At 35.0% G+C, this 6,619-nt stretch overlaps 4 non-coding genes across 4 annotated transcripts in view; all 4 read left to right on the forward strand.

The window, feature by feature from the left end:
- The first annotated feature begins 447 nt into the window (after positions 1-447).
- On the forward strand, positions 448-566 carry LOC145848469 (5S ribosomal RNA). The gene has a single exon (XR_014371978.1). It is a non-coding gene; the product is annotated as a 5S ribosomal RNA (ribosomal RNA).
- A 3,501-nt stretch (positions 567-4,067) lies between these two features.
- LOC145848464 (small subunit ribosomal RNA) lies at positions 4,068-5,877 on the forward strand. The gene has a single exon (XR_014371974.1). It is a non-coding gene; the product is annotated as a small subunit ribosomal RNA (ribosomal RNA).
- A 182-nt stretch (positions 5,878-6,059) lies between these two features.
- On the forward strand, positions 6,060-6,212 carry LOC145848471 (5.8S ribosomal RNA). Its single transcript, XR_014371980.1, has one exon. It is a non-coding gene; the product is annotated as a 5.8S ribosomal RNA (ribosomal RNA).
- Positions 6,213-6,434: 222 nt separating this feature from the next.
- Positions 6,435-6,619, forward strand: part of LOC145848465 (large subunit ribosomal RNA) — a 3,631-nt gene continuing 3,446 nt past the window's right edge. Inside the window, exon 1 of the ribosomal RNA XR_014371975.1 lies at positions 6,435-6,619. This exon is cut by the window's right edge and continues 3,446 nt beyond it. This is a non-coding gene — a ribosomal RNA (large subunit ribosomal RNA).

The raw sequence follows: 6,619 nt of genomic DNA on the forward strand, positions 1-6,619 counted from the left end.
TCAGGAATTATTTAAAAATAAATATAAATTTAAAACTTATTATATTGAAAAGATTGATGAATAATACTCTTGAATGTATGCAATGTTTGTATTTGTAATGCAATAACATAAATGGATAGATCAATGACAAATTGTAAACATATTGTATTATTTTATTTTACGATTTTATTTTATTTATTTAATAATTCAATAAACTTTACTTCTACTTTTCCTGGTCTTAGGTAATTTATAGATAACAATTGTTTAAACAAACACTTTTGTACAGTTACAATACAGTTTTAGTACAGTTTGGGAGTAACTGTTGATTAAAAAAACAAAAAAAAAGTTAATTCAGGTTAAAATTTTATAAGGAATAATTTTAAAATATCAAATTGATTGTAAATCAAGTGCAAATAGGTTTTTTAAATAAACCGAAGGGTTTATAAAGGCTTGTAAACGCCTTCAAACGCCTACGACCATACCACACTGAGTACACCCCATCTCGTCCGATCTGGGAAGTTAAGCAGTGTCGGGCGTGGTTAGTACTTAGATGGGTGACCGCTTGGGAATACCACGTGCCGTAGGCTTTTGCTTTTTGAATTCATCTTTTTTGTACTATTTTTCTTTCTGACCTATTTATACTTATTACTCGTTTATTTACATTTCTTTAACGCTTAAAAGAAAAGTAAATTCTAGTTATTAGCAAATAAAAACGTAAGCCAATCAGATAACGTTATTTGCTGTTTAAACCAATTAGAGCGCTAAAAAAGTGGTTTGACCAGTTTGAGATATCGAAAAAATAATGGCACCATCTTGTAGAGTACAATTTTCTGAGTTAAAATTAATACAATTAGTCTTTTATACTAAAACTTTAAAGTCTTTTTGTCCAAAAACAAATAAAAGCGTGGCTACTTGAAAAATCAAACGAAAAATAAATTTTGCACTTTTGTATTGTGAGTCATAATAAGTTATTTACTGTTACCAACAGATACTAGCAAAAGCTTTTTAAAGTTTTGTATTAACTTAATGTATTTGTACTTAGTTTAAATTAATAGAGTTTATTTGGTTTACTTTATTATGTGTATTGAATGTGCTAGTATCTAAAAATAAATACAACTAAAACAAAACAAACAAGGAGAGTACTTGAATAGAACCAACACAATTTACAGACCAGTTGTGTACTAAATTTAAAGAAATTCTGAATAGTGAATATGCAATTATTATTATAAGTTCAAAGTTCACTTTAATTTAAATTAATGTATTTTGTAAATTGGTTTTATTTAATACGATAGTAGTGAATTACTTTATTTAATTTACTTTAGTATGTGTTGTATAACTTTATTTAAACCAGAAGCAAAACGGGATTATACTTTCAATAAACTACACAATTTACAGACCAGTTGTGTACTAAATAAAAAGCTATTGTGAATAGTGAATATGCAATTATTATTATAAGTTTATAAGTTCACAGTTTACAAAAGCTTTAGAATTTAGTTATTATTTTGTTCATATTTGCATATCTAATTTATGAAAAGTTAGTGTTATGTGTATTGGCTTTTTAATTTCTTTAATTTGTAGAACTGTTAGTTTTATATTCTAAAGAAACATTTTTAAATAAATATGTTTAACAAGTAACTTAAAAAATGGAAGAAATATATTGTATATATTGAACTATTTATATTTATTCTAGCTATTTGCTTAGTGTATTTATTAATGTGATTATTTTATTTTGTTGTTTGTCTTATAGTTTAATCGTATTGTGTTGAAATATATATAACAAATACAGAGGTTTAAAGTAAGTTTAAATGAAAATAAAATAAGACATATAGTTGAAATATAAGTTTAAAAAAATAGTTTTTTTTTTTTATTTCTTTGTTTGTTTGATTGTTTGTTTATTATATAATCGCGACGTGTCATTTTATTACTTTTAAGCATACTAAATATAATAATAGGTATAGTTATAGGAAAAATTCAATTAGTTTCTAATGTAATAAAAAGTTTATTTCACAAATAAATAAATACCTGAAAAATCAAATGAAAAATAAATTTCGCACTTGTATTGTGAGTCATAATAGGTTATTTACTGTTACCAACAGATACTAGCGAAGGCTTTTAAAGTTCTATGTTAATTCAATGTATTTGTACTTAGTTTTATTAAAATGACAGTATTGATGGTTACGTTTATTAAGTATGTTTATTTAACGTTATGTAACTCAAGTAAAACCAGAAGCAAATAAGGAGACTACTTTCAATAAACTACACAATTTACATACCAATTGTATACTAAACTTAAAGCTATTCTATTTTATTCTTGATAGTTATTTTAAAGTTATTAAATTATACAAATGTATTTTGTAAAGTAGTTTTATAAAGTTACTATAGTTTATCTAACTTACTATAGTATGTGTTATATAACTTTAATTAAACCAGAAGCAAAAAGGGAGACTACTTTAAATAAACTACACCATTTATTGTTATATATAACTCTAATAAAACCAGAAGCAAAAAGGGAGACTACTTTAAATGAACTACACAAATTAAAAATATATTATTATTTATAAATCAATCGTGTTGTGTTTCAAAATACATTTTTCAAATATTGTTTTACAAGTATTTATCAGTTATTTAGTTTTCTTTTTATAGTTTAGCCGTATTGTTTTATTTATTTGTTATTATTTTTATTTAATTGTTTGCTTATTATATTTATCGCCATGTGCTTAAAAAATAAAACAACTATAAAGGTTAAAAAAGTAAGTTTAAATAAAAATAAAATGAAACATATAAAATAAGTTTATGATTTTTTTATTATTATTATTATTTAATTGTTTGCTTGTTATATTTATCGCGATGTGCTTAAAAGAATAGAACAAATACAAAGGTTTAAATTGTAAGTTTTAAATAAAATAAAATGAAACATACAAAATAAGCTTATGATTTATTATTATTTTTATTATTATTTTTATTTCATTGTTTGTTTATTATATCTATCGCGATGTGCTTAAAAAATAAAACAACTATAAAGGTTTAAAAAGTAAGTTTAAATAAAGATAAAATGTAACATATAAAATAAGCTTATGTTTGATTTTTTTAATTTATTTTCATTTAATTGTTTGTTTATTATATTTATCGCAATCTGCTTAAAAAAATAAAACGAGTATTAAGGTTTGAAAAGTAAGTTTAAATAAAAATAAAATAAAACATATAAAATAAGCTTATGTTTTTTTTTTTTTTTTTTTTATTATTATTATTTTTATTCAATTTTTTGTTTATTATATTTATCGCAATGTGCTTAAAACGATAAACAAATATAAAGATTTAAAAAGTACGCTTAAATAAAAAATAATACAAATAAAGTTTATTTATAATAAATATATATATTTAAAACATTAAAAAAAGTAGTTTATACATATTTTTTTTTATTTATTTCTTTTAAACATATTAAATAAAGTATAAAAAAGTATTAAAACATTTAAACGTAGCATAAATAAGCTTAAAACATTAAAATAATTGAAAAGAAACAAAGAAATTGAAAAAAATCGGAAAAAATCGGCAAAAAAAAGTTCAACAGCAACATTTGAGCATCATACACGTATGCATTACTTTACACTAGTGAGAGAGACGTGTTTGTGCGTTCGGTCGACTTGACGAGAAAGCGGGCTTAAAGCATTACTGTTTAGCACCCGAGGCGCGGCTATTGCAGCGGCGGCGAACGTGCTATGTAAACGCATTGGAGCAGCGTATGAAAAACTACAAGCGTCCAGCGGCGGTAGGCTTATAGCTTTGCGAAGTCGTCGAGACGAGTAGCCGACGCAGGCAGGCACGGCTCGAGGCGGGTAACTGCAGCAGACAGATGGCGTGTTGCTGCTGACGAGTTAACCGGCAGAAGGCAAACGGTTGGTCGGGAGAAAGAACAGTCAGTTGTAAAGCTGCATGCTGCAGTCGACGCGGGCTGGCGCTTTAAACAGCAAAAGGCCGGCGCCGACTTTCAGTAACGTTCGCAAGGCTTTTAAGCCGAGTGATAGAAAAGGTCTGTATTTATACAGTAAAAACGCTCAGTCGAGCAACGGGTTTAAACGCCCTCGGATAGTTATCTGGTTGATCCTGCCAGTAGTCATATGCTTGTCTCAAAGATTAAGCCATGCAAGTGTAAGTACGAGCTCACGTACAGTGAAACTGCGAATGGCTCATTAAATCAGTTATGGTTCATTTGATTGTACGCTTTTACATGGATAACTGTGGCAATTCTAGAGCTAATACATGCGTAAAGCGCCGAACTGACGTGAGGCGCGCATTTATCAGACCAAAACTAACCGGCTTTCGGGTCGTTACAATGGTGACTCTGGATAAGCTTGCGGATCGCACGGCCTAGTGCTGGCGACATCTCATTAAAGCAACTGCCCTATCAACTATCGTCGGTACGGTATCGGCCTACCGAGGTTGTAACGGGTGACGGAGAATCAGGGTTCGATTCCGGAGAGGGAGCCTGAGAAACGGCTACCACATCCAAGGAAGGCAGCAGGCGCGCAAATTACCCATTCCCGGCTCGGGGAGGTAGTGACGAAAAATAACAATGCAGACCTCGTACGAGGTCCTGCAATTGGAATGAGTACACTTTAAACTTTTTAACGAGTATCCATTGGAGGGCAAGTCTGGTGCCAGCAGCCGCGGTAATTCCAGCTCCAAAAGTGTATATTTAAGTTGTTGCGGTTGAAAAGCTCGTAGTTGGATATAGGGACGGCGAGGTTGGTCGGTCGAAAGGCTAGCACTGGCCTCGTTGTTCTTGTTGGTCGGTGCCTTCGCGGTGCTCTTAACTGAGTGTTGCGGTGGTCCGGCAAGTTTACCTTGAAAAAATTAGAGTGTTCAAAGCAGGCTTTACGCTTGTATAATGTTGCATGGAATAATGGAATAGGACCTCGGTTCTATTTTGTTGGTTTTCGGAGCACGAGGTAATGATTAATAGGAACGGACGGGGGCATCCGTACTGTGCCGTTAGAGGTGAAATTCTTGGATCGGCGCAAGACGAACGACTGCGAAAGCATTTGCCAAGAATGTTTTCTTTAATCAAGAGCGAAAGTCAGAGGTTCGAAGACGATCAGATACCGTCCTAGTTCTGACCTTAAACGATGCCGACTAGCGATCGGGCAGTGTCGAACTTAAGAACTGTCCGGCAGCTTCCGGGAAACCAAAGTCTTTGGGTTCCGGGGGAAGTATGGTTGCAAAGCTGAAAACTTAAAGGAATTGACGGAAGGGCACCACCAGGAGTGGAGCCTGCGGCTTAATTTGACTCAAACACGGGAAATCTCACCCGGCCCGGACACAGCGAGGATTGACAGATTGAGAGCTCTTTCTTGATTCTGTGGGTGGTGGTGCATGGCCGTTCTTAGTTGGTGGAGCGATTTGTCTGGTTAATTCCGATAACGAACGAGACTCTTACTTGCTAAATAGCTGCTCGACCCATTGGGTCGGAGACAACTTCTTAGAGGGACTAGTGGCGTTTAGCCACACGAGATTGAGCAATAACAGGTCTGTGATGCCCTTAGATGTTCGGGGCCGCACGCGCGCTACACTGACCGGATCATCGTGTGTTCCCTAGGCCGAAAGGTCCGGGTAATCCGTTGAACCCCGGTCGTGCTAGGGATAGGGACTTGCAATTGTTTCCCTTGAACGAGGAATTCCCAGTAAGCGCGAGTCATTAGCTTGCGTTGATTACGTCCCTGCCCTTTGTACACACCGCCCGTCGCTACTACCGATTGAATGGTTTAGTGAGGTCCTCCGATTGAGCCTGGTACGTGCGGCAACGCACTCGCCGGTGTTCGAAAAGACGATCGAACTTGATCATTTAGAGGAAGTAAAAGTCGTAACAAGGTTTCCGTAGGTGAACCTGCGGAAGGATCATTAACGAATCGAAATTTGATTTCAAGCGACGTCTCTTCTTCGAAGGGACCGAGCCCTGTAACTGTTATAGTTCGGTCGCGTTGCTTCCTGACAGCGGGAGTAATAATTCAGCACGCAAGTGCTGGCGCGGCCGCTTCTTTTTGAACACGATTTTTTGGTTGCATTGAGATTGATTAACACGAGAGATCTCTTAGCGGTGGATCACTCGGCTCGAGCGTCGATGAAGGACGGAGCTAGCTCCGAGAAGTAATGTGAATTGCAGGACACATTGAGCATCGATATTCTGAACGCGTATTGCGGCCTCGGGTAATCCTGGGGCCACGTCCGTCTCAGGGTCTTTAACACACCGATCCTTTCATTAGTTTGAAAGTGCCTGCGACTCGTTTCTTAATTAAGGAGCGTGTCGTCAAAGACAGCTGGTCTGGCGATTTCACAGCTGAAGCGTGAGCAGCCTGCTGGCCTCGGGTGAGGTAGCAACGACGGTAGGTGCTCGAGAATAAGTTAAGTGACTTCAAAAGGCCGACGTACAAAGCGCATGTACTTTTATAGTACATCACTTTTGACCTGAGATCGGGCGGGACGACCCGCTGAACTTAAGCATATCACTAAGCGGAGGAAAAGAAACTAACAAGGATTCCCCTAGTAACGGCGAGTGAAGCGGGATAAGCCCAGCGCTAAATCCGAGCCTTTTTGGAGGGCGAGGAAATGTAGCGTATGGAATTCAGCATGCGGCGAACCAACGACT

This window comes from Thalia democratica, unplaced genomic scaffold (assembly GCF_965202585.1).
Source record: "Thalia democratica unplaced genomic scaffold, ktThaDemo2.hap1.1 HAP1_SCAFFOLD_1443, whole genome shotgun sequence".
NCBI classification, from domain to species: domain Eukaryota; kingdom Metazoa; phylum Chordata; class Thaliacea; order Salpida; family Salpidae; genus Thalia; species Thalia democratica.